The sequence below is a fragment of the Halichoerus grypus genome, chromosome 11, assembly GCF_964656455.1.
Source record: "Halichoerus grypus chromosome 11, mHalGry1.hap1.1, whole genome shotgun sequence".
Classification (NCBI taxonomy): domain Eukaryota; kingdom Metazoa; phylum Chordata; class Mammalia; order Carnivora; family Phocidae; genus Halichoerus; species Halichoerus grypus.
The window spans coordinates 48,808,012-48,821,157 of record NC_135722.1 but is presented as its reverse complement, the minus strand read 5'-3'; the positions used below and the strand labels follow the sequence as shown (position 1 = coordinate 48,821,157).

Genomic DNA, 13,146 nt, shown 5'->3' with positions numbered 1-13,146 from the left:
GATGGTCCTATTCATTTAATCAATCAATGGAGAGCAAGCAGTTATGGTTGGTGGGGAGAGAAGATAATGGACAATGAGGTCAATGTATTTATTACTGTATTAAGGTTTTCTGTCTCCACATCCAGAGACAGAATGTCAGCTATATGAGGGCCAGGATTGTATCTCATTCACCTTTGTGTGTAGCACAGAGTATGGTACATGATCAATATGTTTTCTGAACGAAAGGATGTATGAATGGTATGAGATAAAAGCTCAGGTGAATGATCAGCCTTGAAGAAAAGGGATTCAGGCCCAGACAGATGCCCCTTCTCCAACCTGTGTAGACCCTGCCCTCCTCATCACCCAAGTGGGGTTCCTCTCCATTGCAGACTCCCCCAGTACAGTCTCACAGTGGACGCACATCGGTGCATACTCACAAAGTCACAGACCCACACACAGCCAGATACACAGATGCACAGACTCACATACAGACAGGCACAGTCCACACACATACATACACGAGCAGGGGCTACTTCAACATATATGCAGTCAATGCACGTACGTAGATACCCCTCCTTACAGAGAAGCATATTTTCACACACACAGATGGGGATGTTCATTCCCATGGATCCTGTCCCCCCCACACACACACATACAGGCATACACAGAGACCCACACACGCATGCTTTGTGCGCACAGAAAGACAAGCTTCTCACAGGCCTCACGTGGACAGGCACACTCCCATGATACCCTCCCTCACACATACACACAGGCATCCTCACGCAACCCTCCCTCCCACGTACACAGACAGATGAACTTCCACGTGCGCACACAGTGGCAGGCACGCGCGCACACACTTGAAGACCCGCCCACACACAGGCATGCTCTCACACATGCTGCCGGGGCACTCGTGGTCAGCTCTGTGGCTGCAGCTGTGACCTTTCGGTCCCTGGGGCCTCTGTCTGGACTGTGCCTCATCACTTCCTGCTCCAGGGCTTCTAGTTCCAAACTCGCACTCCAGACTCTCTCCAGAGACCGTCTCATCCTCTCTCCAGCTCTCCTCTCAGCACCATCTCCCCATCTGTCCAATGCTTCTCACAGCCTCTTCCCCAGCACTTGTTCCTCCTCCCTGTTCCTGTCTCTTTCCCTTTCCAGGTCTGTCCTGTCCCTTCCCCCCAGATCTGGCCTCAGCTGTCCACCTGTCTCCTGCCCAGACCTGTCTTCTTTCTGCCCTCAGATCAGTCACTTCTCTCCCACCCAGTTCTGCCTTGTTGCATGCCCTCACTGTCCCGGTCCTGTTGCTCTGTCCTCTGGCTCCATTCTGCTCTCCCCCTCTAGCCCCACATCTGGGCCTCTGGAACCACAGCTGGTTCTCATTAGGAGGGGGAGGGGCGAGGCTGTTCATTGGGGCCTGCAATGTGATGTCAATCCTCCCCTCCACCCCACCACAGCCTGTGTCTACAGGACCCGGGAGCAGGGGGAGCATGGGAGAGGAAAGAGAGGTGGGTTGGGGAGGAGAAGTAGGGGGCACATAGGGAAGGGGGTGCTCCAGGAGGAAGTAGAGGAGTGGCGGAGGTACAGAAGGGAAGCAGGCTGGGGGAGCTGGCACCGCCCAGGCCTCCTCCCTCAACTTCCTGTCCTAGGGCCAGGGAGGGGCAGGGACCAGAAAGACAACAGGGTGGGTGTGCGGTGGGGGGGGGGGGTGCTGGAAAGGCAGATTGGAGCAGAAGTGGCAGAAGAGGGTAGCCTTGGTAAGCAAAGGGAGGGCCAGGCATAAAGGGGAGAGGAAGAGACTGAGAATGCTGGTGGGGGTGGTTGGGGGCAAGACTGTGGGAGAGTGAGCTAGTGTGACAAAGGAGAGAGCACGTGTGGCAAAGGGCAAAGGAGAGAACAAGCCAGTTACTACAGAGAGGGGAGCTAAGTCAGAGTTGGCTACAGCTAGCCCGGAGAGGTGTAGGGAGGTAAATAGAGGCGGGAGGCAGAGCTGTGCTGGGGGACAGAGAGGAGAGGAGAGTGAAGAAGAGAGGGAGGGGGAGGGAGGAGAAGAAAGGCAAACTGGCCTCCCAGGGTATCCCTGACAACCCATGGGAGGGCTGCATCCCTCCAGAGGACTGGTGCCCAGGAGCCACTTCAGGGAGAGGCTAGGGACAGATATGAGCGGAGGGAAAGCCTCTTTTCTCAACACAGTGTGCTGGGCTCTATGCCAGGCAGTTCACAGACAGTATCTCATTTAATCACATCAACCCTATGAGGAAGGTGTCCTGCCTTCCACTGAGGAAACAGGCTTAGCATGAAACAACTTTCCTGAGTTAACACAGCCCCAGTTTGATCCCAAGACTATACACTCCCTGCTGCCTGGGATGCAGGGTGAAGGGAGAGATGGAGAAAGGGAGAAATGATAAGGGAGTTGAAGGGAGGGAATCCTAGCAAGACAATGGAGGCCTGAAGAAGAGAACCCATGGGAGGAGGGGGACCAGGTATGAGCGGTCTGTGACAGCCCAGGTCAGTAGCAGTGGGATCAAGAAGACACAGATAAAAGTGGTGAGGTTGACAACACTTGGCCACTGACCCTTTGGGAAGGGTGGTGGAATGCAAGCGTCCAGATTGACTTCCAGGGTTTTGGCCTGGTTACTAAAGTGGTACCATTAGGACACCCCAGAGGAGAGAAGCCATTTCTCAGATGCCCATTGGGAACTCCACGTGGCAATGTCCCAGGCACAGTTGGATTTGCAGGTCTAGAGGTGAGGAGAGAGGTCTGGGTTGGAGATAGGGATTTGGACAAATCCAGGGGTAACAGAAAACCATGGGTATGGAGACCCATCAGCAAGGATGTACAGAGGGAGAAGAGGGTCTAGGATAGTACCCTGAGGAGGAGTCACATTTAAGGGGCAGACTGAGGAGACCTTTATTCTTCTTGGAGGAGAAAGAAAAAAAAAGAGTCAGTATCACAGAAGTTAAGGGAGGAAATATTTCAACAAGAAGGGAGGGATCGATAGTGTCCAAGGCTGCAGAGACTTCAAATAGGATGAGGGCTGAGAAGTGGCCATTGATTTTAGCAGTAAGGAGTTTGCTGGAGATCTGGGGAGAATAGTTTCAGGAGAGTCCGAAGGGTGCAAGCCTCCTGCAGTGGGGAATGATAGAGAATAAATCAACTAAACAACTCACCATAGACCAGACATCAGCATAGAGTGATTGATCAATACACACTGCACTTCTACAATAGGGAGGCAATATATCACAGTAGGGTAGGACAGGATGAAGTGGTGAAGACGTGGACTTGGCCAAACCAAATGTGTTTTGCCCAGCTTCACACTTTCTAGCTGTGTAACCTCTGGCAAGCCACTCAATTTCTCAATGCTTCTAGTTCTTCCTTTATAAAATAGGGACAATAATAGTACTTACCACACTGTGTTTGTGGTTAGAATGGTGTCTGGCACACGGTTCTTGTTTTGTAAGCACACAGGTGTGATTAGAAGATGGGCTCTGCTGTGAGGCAGACTTCAGTGGCACTTACAGTGTAGCCCCAGGTGAGTTGTTCAGCCTTTCTCAGTTTCCTCCTCTATAATGTGGGGATTAAAGTGCCCACTTTATATGGTTGACAGGAGTGTTAAATGAAAGAATGTTACCAAAAACTTAGCACATCACCTGGCACACAGTGAGGGCTCAATAAATATCAGCTGCTGTTGTTGTATGCCAGACACACAAAATAACCCTCAGACAAGTGTTAGTTCACAGATGAGGAAACTGAGGTTCAGCGGGTGGCAGAGAAATGTGGGACCCAGCTCTGATGGACTCCAAAGCTAGTGCATTGTTACCCTATATTACTTCTCTGCTGGAAGGCTTGGAATGCTCTGATGAAGGGTCATGTCACTGGCCAGGCAACACAACAGGGAAGGAGAGCAAGCAGAATTCTGTTATAGGAGAATAACTCAGGCAAAGTGCACAAGGTGGATTAGAGGAGATCAGTGATGAGGATACTGCCAGGCCAGGCAGAGGGTCAGGTGGGCATGGACCCAGGTGGTGAGACAGGAGAAGGGACCAGAGGATGCTTGGAGGTCTCTAGGAGACAAAGAGAAAATGGGAAGAGGCAAACTCAGGGCATGCATGTGAAATGATTCATTAATCGATTTATTCAACAAATATCTATTGAAGATGGGCCAACCATCATACTAAGCAGTAGAGATAAAGCAGTGACTTGGACAGATGGGAGTCCCTGCCTTTGTGGTGTTCACACGTAGGCAGGGCAGGGTGAGGGAGAAGGGGTGGTGGTGATGGGCAGCAAGGGCCTCTTCCTAAGGTCTGACCCTGACAATCAGAGTTTGGGCTGCAGAGGAGGCCAGCGAGGCTGGAGCAAGCAGAGGAGGTGAGAATATAGCAGCAACCCAGAGATACCAAGAGGGAAGAACAAATGTAGGGAAGTGAGAGGTTGAGGGGCAGGAGAATACAGTAGAGGGACGGAGATGTCGGAAGGAAAATTAGCTAAGTTAAGAGTTGAATCCTTAAGAGTTGTTTTCTTTCTGAATTCTCAAACAACTCTCTTAATATTACCTCCATTGTCACCAAAGGAAAGGGGAGTTCAGAGAAGCTAAGGTCACCCAGGTGGCAGATGATGTGGCTGGAAGGTCAGAGGGGGAGCCTCCACCCCCCTCTTTTCCTCCCTTTCCTTCTCCTCCTCCTTCCTCACCAACCAAAAGGGTGGTGCCGTCTGGGCTCTGATAGATAACAGCTCCTTCTATGAGCAGCTTAGAGAGAAACATAAACAAGGACATTCTAGTGTGCCAAGGGAACACAGAGGGGCATCCTGACTCACACTTGGGGGTTATAGGCTGACTGATGGGAGGAGGAGCTCTCTCACCAGGGGACACAGGAACTGAGTAGTATCCCCTCCCAAGTGTCAGTAGTTGAAAATTCTTGGAAGTCAGAGGGTTACCCAGGAAACATGGGCCCTAGAGCCGAAAGATGGGGCAGGCAGCAGGAAGCCAGGAAGAAGATGGGATCCAACAGCCTGAACACCTGGGAGGGGCTTTTGCTTGCAGGTCGCAAGGCATCAGAGAGTCCAGTCTTGCTTCTGTTGCCACTGATAGGCTGGACAGGGAAGAGGAAGAGGGCACAAGTGTCTGGGAACCTGATATGGGGAGGGGCAGGACGAAGGGTGCCAGGATTTGGGAGGGCCCAGAGTGGGTGTGTGTGCGGGGTGTTGGAGAAAGGAGCAGCCGACAGCACCTCCCAGGAAGGGGACTTGGTGGAGCGAAGTGGATGGTGGGCATATAGGGCCTTGTGGCCTAATGGCAGGTCACAGCTTCCTCATTTTCCTCTCCCTCCAGGAGCCCAAATGGGCACCTGGTGCAATATATTTGAATCTGCAAACTTCTGGTGCTCCTTAAATAATTTGCCAAACTGAATGAAAGAGAAATAAAGTACAGAGAAGGAAAGCAAGAGGCTCCAGGAAAAGAGAAGCCCAGGTAAAAGGCAGAGAGGAGGGCATAGGGTGAGGAAGGATAGTTTGTGTGGGAGGGGAGCGGCAGTGTCTCCAGTGGGATACATGGGTATGTGTGGAAATGTCTCAATTGTGTAGGCTGCTGAGACCAGATGTCAGTCTTCTGAAGAGTGAGTGAGGGTGAGGTATGTGCAGTGAGGGGCCTCATTTACTCATTCATTTGTTCATTGTCATGAATGTGAATGTGGAGGGCCCCTGGGGACATGACAAATATAATATGTAACCCTGCCATCAAGAGGCCCCAGCCCAAAGATACAGAACAGGGAAGAGGCAATGACAAGAGTGAGACAAGAGGATCTCAAGCCTGCATGCTCAGTTTGAGAGTCTCCTAACTTGTCCTATAATTCCTAGGTTTGAGACTAGATCTGAGGATGGGAAGGGGCTAGCCAGAAGAAGAGGGGAGTGAAGGGCTTTTCTGGGCAGAGGGCAGTATGAGCTAAGGTCCAGAGCATGGAAGAATACCGTGTCTCTGAGGAACTACAAGGAATTCAGTATGGCTAGAACTTCCAGTGTGAGGAAGGTAGGGAAATGAGACAGATGATGAGGCTGGGGAAGCTGAGGAGAGTCAGATCCTGAGGGATCTCATAAGCCTCAATAAAGTAGACAGTTCACCCAAGATAATGGAAAGACACTGCAGAATACCAAGCAGGGAATGCATGGCTAGACTTGCACTTTAGAGAGATCCCTCTTGCTGCAATGAAAAGAATGGACTGGAAGAGGGAAAAGTAGAAGTCTAGGGAGACAAGTTAGGAGACTCTTGCAGTAATTTGTGTGGAAGGATGGTGAGGTGAGTGCTGTAGCTGGGGCCATGGAACAAAGGGGATGGGATGCCAGAGAGACCTGGAAAGGAGGTAGGACCAGCAGGTTCCGGTGACTTTCTGGGTTGGAAAAAGACATGTGGAGAAGGAATTGGCTGCAGTTAATTTCTGGATGTGTAGCTTGATAACTGAGTAGAGATGGTGGTTTGGGGGAGGAAGGAATGAGTTCAGGTTTGGACATTTAGGGGCTTGTGAGCTATTCAGCAAAGATCAGGTAGGAAGCAGATATGGAGGTCTGGAGGTCAGAAGAGAGGTCTGGAAGAGGTAGATATTTGGGAGTCATCAGCCTATACAGGTGATAAAGCCCTGGAAATGAATGAGATGGGTCATCTAGAAGAGTGTATACAGTGAGAAAATGAGAAGATCCAAGTCAGAACCCTAAGGAATGGTAACATTTAGGGGCTCCCCAAAGGAGCCCTCAAAGCAGAGTGGGAAGGAAGGGTAAGGAGGAGCTCTGGGGAGAGAGATGCATGGACCTCATCCTATGGTAATCATCTGTTTATCTGCCTGTCTCCTCCACTGAGGTTTAAACTTCCTGAGGGTAGGAATAGTGTCTTCCCTCTCACAGTGTTCCTATCATCTAGCAGTGTGGTTGGCACTAGAGAGCTCACTAAAGGTGGACAGAATAAAATCGTGGCTCAGAAGCCATAAGAGTGGCTCAAAGGGAAAAGAATGATCAACAATGTCAGACCATGCCAAGGGGTCAAGCAGTTGAGGACTTTTGAAAAGAACCTCTAGTTTTGGCAGGTGAGAAGTCACTTTCTCTTAGGAGAGCCATTATACTGGAAGGTCGGGAAAGGGGAAGTGGGAACAGCTCCATGCAGAAGACCCTTTCACAGTGAAGCAAAGTGAGAGATCACTTTTCAGACACTCCTTGGCCACTCTTTGTCCCATTGTTCTTGAGCCCACCCATCCCACAAAGTCTCAACCTAAATTCTCAACCACACCAAGTGGTCGGTAATTTCCAATAAGCTAAGCTTAGCTTAGTTTAGCTCATTGGGGATTACCAAGTTAAGGGAGGCAGGGGAGACTGGAGGCTCTGTGTGTGCTCACAGGAGGAAGGGGTATAAAGGGAGAAACTGGAGACATGGATAAGACATGGCATAATTAGTTGAATTAGGTCCCCATGGAGGTGGGAGGGGATGGATGAAGTAGTCTTAAATAGAAGAGACACCTCTTCATAATTATAGGAAAGGAGAAAAGATTGAGGAGAATGCAGATAAAAATTTGAGGAAGGAGGCAGGAAGCTGAGGGAATTCATACTGGATGGCCTCACTTTTCTCAGTGAGTGAGACCAGCTTATCTACTCTTACTGCATCCCTTTCCTTCAACCTCCACATCCATTCTGCCACTGAGCCCTGCTGACCCCGCTGCCTACACAACTCTTGAAACCATCTACTTTCTCCTTCTCTGCTGCCCCCACTCCAGTTCGGGCCAGGGTTCTCTCCTCCTGGCTTCCTGCAAGAGCAAACCATCCTCCTTTTCAGAGCCTGCCCTTCAGTCTTCACACTGTCAGACTGGTAGTTCTAAACCAGATCTGATCATATCACACTATAGCCTCAAATAATTTGGTGACTCTCCATTATTTTTGGATTAGATATGGTCTTTTTCCTATGACCTACAAGAACTGCATGATCTAACTAACTGTCTATCCACCTCTCCCAGACTTTCTCACCTCTCCTCACATCATGCTATCAGTGCCAGGCTCACTGGGTTGCTTTCTAGCTCAGATATACAATGCTTTCTGCAAGTGGACTTTTCCATGCTTGCTCCCATGGCTTTGAATATTCCCCATCCAGTCCATCTCATCGCCGCCTCTCCTCTGCTAACTCCTTACTTATCCATCAAGCTTAAGCACCCACACTCACCTGATAACCTGTAAGCTCCATAAGGGCAAGGACCATGTCCAGTTCATTCACCCTTGTAATGCCAGCACCCACCACACTGCCTGGCACAGGGGAGGTAATTAATATGGGTTTGCTGAATGAATGAACCAGTGGTTTGACTACTTAATCTGCTGTAAACAATGGGGCGAGGGATGTGAAGTTAAGGAGTATGAAGAAAATAGAAAAAAATTTTATTTATTTATTTATGGAGGGCCAGTTGAGGGTGGAATTTATAGAAGCATCACCTGGTGTGGTTGAGAATTTGGGTTGAAGCTTTGTGGGATGGTGGGTGGGTTCAAGGACAATGGGACAGAGTGGCCAGGGAGTGTCTAAAGGGATAGTCCTGGGTGTGTAAACTGGAAGGAAAGTACAAAGCCAGAAAGGGGCAGATCAGGAGAAAGCAAAGATGTCAAGGGCAAGAGGTCCTTATGAGGTTGAAGAGTAAGTGTAATGGGAGTGAGGGCATCTGAGAGCTGGAAGGACATAGGCAGCTACTGGCAGAGAGTGGAATGGAAGAGTTTACAACTTTAGAGATGGACCAGTTCTACAAAGTGGTCCTGGGAGGGAAGTAGAACATAACTGGAGCTAAGGAGCTCAAGAAACTGTGAGGCTGGGATATTAGAAGGACACTTAGCATCATGGCAGGATATAGGGTGAGGGGAAGACTGATCCAGGTCTCCAGTTTTCAGGGAACAAGAGGTTAAGCCTGGGAGGTCTATGGATGAGAAGGAGTAATGGTGTGAGCATCGTAAGTTAATGGGAACTTGTTTAGCAATTGGGACAGCTCACTCCTGGTGTATTCATGTCACCTGAAAGTGTGTCTCGTGGGTTGTACAAGCGAGTGTGTGGTAAGGGTGATTGTAACACAGCCTCCTGTTGGTGTCAGGTCCCTGGGGCACCTGCTATGTATAGGCAGCTGTGATGAAGTATAACCTAGATGATGGGTTGGCTGTGCCAGTGTCTGCAGGGAAGTGCTGGCAGTAATAGTGTCTCCCGTGGTATGTGTTGGCCTTGACAATGAACCTGTGGGAATGTGTTGGCTGCACCAGTTCTGCAGTGGTGTGTGTTGTCCTGAGAGCATCATCTGTAGGTGTGTGTTGTTAGCTCTGACACTGCTTCCTGGGGGGAGCGGGTGATGGCTGTGAAGGCATTTCTTGTGGATGTGTGTTTCCTAGGACTGTGTCCCTTGTGGGTTGAGTAGGGCTATGACTGTGTCCCCTGTGAGTATTTGAGGAGTTGACATAAGTAACAATATTTTTCTGGCCTATGACCCCATGGCTGCGGGCCCAACCCATGCCACACTGAGTTCATTGTGCTTCTAGACCTCCCTCTCCCTACCCCCTCCACGTGGGACCAGGCCTGCAGTGACCTCCCTCTGTCCCCTGAACAAGATTCTGATGTAGGCGTCATGGACACAAACTCAGAGCACCAGTCTGGGTGACCCACCTCCACTTCAGGCTTTGCCTGTATCTCCTCTGTTTCCCTTTACTTCTCCCCCTTAGTTTCTTTGTCTCTGTCTCACTTCGTCTCTGTCACACACCCATCCTCCACATTCTGACACATGGTTCCCACAGAGGTAGACAACACACACACACACACACACACACACTCTCACTGGGACTGGCTCACCATGACACACACTCATTCTGACCCCCACACCCTCGGAGTGACACGCACATGCACACACAACCAGACAGATACACACGGACACACAACCTCCCAGTGACACCCACTGACTCACACTCTGCCGATGCACTCACACTCGGAGTAGCACACACACGCCCTGCCCGCACCCCGCACCCACACCCCCCTCACACTTTCGCCGCCGCACACCCGACTCGATGACACACGCACACAAAGACCCCCAGGCCCTGCCCCCACGCTCACGTTCACGCTCGCCCTAGTCCCGCAGGCCCAGGCCCCCCCTCCCCCATTGTCTCCGGCTCAGAACAAAGCCCCCGGCTCCACCGCCGCCGCCGCCGCCGCCCGGGAGAGGCCAGCGGGCCGGGCGGGCGCGGCCGGACGGGCCGGGCGGGCGCGGGCACTGACCTCCGCGCGGCGCGGTCTCCCTCGCCCGGTCCTGGGGCGCAGTCCGGCCGCGGTCAGCCCCCCGGGCAGCGCCCGCCCGCGCGGGGCCTGGGGCCGCGCATCGTCCGCCGCCGCTGTCTCCGGGCCCGCGATCAGCTCCGGGCAGCCGGCCGTCGGTCCGTGCGCCCCTGGCCGTCGGTCCGTCTTTTCCCCGCCGCCGCCGCCGCCGCCGGGGCGCCGCCTCCTCCACAGCCGCCCCGCGGAGGATGCGAGATTCGCCGCCGCGGCCCCGCGCCCCCTCCCCTCCCCTCCCCCGCCCTCCGCGCGGTAACCCGAGCCCCCGCCCCTCCGCCCGCGGAGCCCCCGCCCCCGCCCCCACCCGCGCTCCGCGCCGCCGCCCCCCCACCGCCAGCCCGTCCTCCCTCCGCCCCTCGACTTCCCGGCCCCAGTCCCCGGCGCCGGATCCGGCCCCAGCGCCGCGCGGTCCTCACGTCCCCGTTCTCGGTCACTTCGCCCGGCCCCCTCCTCCCAGCCCGATCTCGACATCCTCTCCCACGTCCCCTTCTTCCATCTTCTTTCCCAGCCCCTATTCCCCCATCGTCCCCTCTTCTCCCTCACCGTCCTGTTCGCCCTCTTGCCCAGCCCTTCTCCCTTCCACCCTTTTCTCTCCACCTCCTCTCCCTTTCTCCCCATCCCCTTCTTCTCACCCCTTCTCCTCACCCTTTTCTCTCCACCCCCTTCTTCCCATCCCCTGCCCTCGGTCCTCTCTCCCCAGCGTCTTTTCTATTATCAAATTCTCCTCATCTCCTTTCTCAACCCTTCTCTTACACCCGGCTTCCTTCCCCATCGCCCCATCCTTCTTTTCTCTTCCCCTTTCTCCCCAACCCCTTCTCACTTCCCTTTCTCCCTGTCTCCTCCTCATCCCCCTTTCCTCCCACCTCTCCCCATTCCGTTCTGCCTTCGTCTTTTCTCTATCCTTCTCTTTCCCCATCCTCTTCTTCCATCTTAATCTTTCCATACCCTCCTAGTCACTTCTGTTTATCTCATGCTCTATCCCTTGTCCCTTCTTCGTTGCTTAGCCCTCTTTCCCTCCCCTCTTCTCTCATCCCAAATTTGAGGCTAGAGATTGGAATGAAGGTATTGGAAGGAGGAGATTTGCGGCTGCTGGTCTAACTCAGGGTATAGTCCCCAGAAAAGGAAAATGAGATGGAAGCTGGGCAGGGAGTGGGGAAGGGGCTTGAGGGTCAACTTGGGAGAGAAAATGGGAAGATGTGAAATCAGAGCTGGAGAGTATCAAAGAACTGGAAGAGTTTGGCCCTTTCCCTCCTGTCCTTCCTTTTGACTGTGAGTAGGTTGAATCCAAAGGTATTCTGGATTTGAGAGGTGTACAAATGGTACAAAGAAATCAGGAACTTCTGGGAGAAGAAAACAAAGTTTCAGTTAAAGCAGAAGGGGGTGTAATTTTGAAAGGGAAGACTGAAGGAGAAGCTGGAATCCTTGAAAATATCCAGGTTTCTGGCTTGGGCAGCTGGGTGGATGGCAGTGACTTTCCTGTGCTAGACAAAAGGAGCAGGAGTAGCTTGCAGGGGGTTTATATAGAAAGATGATGACTTTTGCTTTGGGCTGCTGACTTTGAAGCGCCTGTTGGGTAGGCAGGTTTGTAGCTTAGAAGAGTGGTCTGGGATGGGCATAAATATTTGGGAGTCATATGCAAATACTGTATAAGCTTGAATATAGGGTGAGGTTTTGCTTTTTTGTTTTTCCAAAATCTTCCCTCAGGAAAGAGGGAGTAACCTTACATTTGAGTTCTTACAAAGTCTCTCATATTACAGGGTTTGCTCTCATTTATTTTGAACAACAAACCACTGGATAGGGCAGTATGGTATGGTGACTAAGCTTGTGGACTCGAGCCAGACTGCTTGGCTTGGGGTCCAGACTCTGCCATTTACAAGCTTTGTGGCTTTTGAAAAACTACTTAACTTGTCTCTGCCTCAGTTTTCTCATCTATAAAGTGGGGCTAAAGGATTAAATTATTTAATATATATAAAGTACTATATGTACCTGGCACATAGTAAATGCTCAATAAGTGCTATTTTTACTGTTTGGGCAAGATGGATTAACCTGAAATGTCCTCAACAATGCTATCTTGGATGCTTGTGTAGGTCACTTGCCACAGAATCCATTGTCAAAGAAATTTAACACGGCTTTGGTAACTATTCCTGGTAGTATGACCTCACAACTGCATGTGTTGGATGTCTCTAAATATGCTTTTTAAAGATTGCTTTAAAAAGTAATACAGTAGTACTTGGGAGGGGCTTCTGGGGTGCTGGAAGTGTTCTATTTCTTGACCTTAGTGATGCTATATGAGTGTTTCACTTTATGAAAATTTATTGAGCTGAACACTTATGACTTGTGTCCTTTTCTGTATGAATGTTATACTTCAATAAAAAAATTAACAATTAAAATTATTTTTAAAAGGCAATAATACATTAAGGGATTTTTAGAGGTCATGAACACACTCTTGCTGGATGTAGGCCAAAAACCAACTGCCTTAGTGTGATGCAAATGGCCCTTGTGACTTGGGATAAAGTTTCCAGTGACTGAATCAAATGTGGATTCAAATTGTTCTGTGTCCTGTCCCAAACTCTTCACTTGGAATGGAGAGAAGGTCATCAATTCTGAGAAAATGGGTAAGATGGCTAAAAGTGACCCTAATAATAAGAAAGACACTGCTTTGGAGATGCATGTTATGAGTATGCATAAGATGGTTTACTGAATTATGAGAATGGAAAAAAGCAAATTTGGGGCACCTGGGTGGCTCAGTTAGTTAAGTGTCTGCCTTTGGCTCAGGTCATGATCCCAGGGTCCTGGGATCGAGCTCCACATCAGGCTCTCTGCTCAGTAGGGAGCCTGCTTCTCCCTCTGCCTCTGCCCCTCC

At 50.9% G+C, this 13,146-nt stretch overlaps 1 protein-coding gene across 1 annotated transcript in view; it reads right to left on the bottom strand.

Moving 5' to 3' along the window:
- DCHS1 (dachsous cadherin-related 1) overlaps window positions 1-10,485 on the bottom strand; it is a 34,982-nt gene extending 24,497 nt beyond the window's left edge. Inside the window, exon 1 of the mRNA XM_078058449.1 lies at window positions 10,230-10,485. The gene's annotated coding sequence lies outside the window, so the exon portion shown is untranslated. The remainder of the gene's footprint in view (window positions 1-10,229) is intronic.
- Window positions 10,486-13,146: the final 2,661 nt, after the last annotated feature.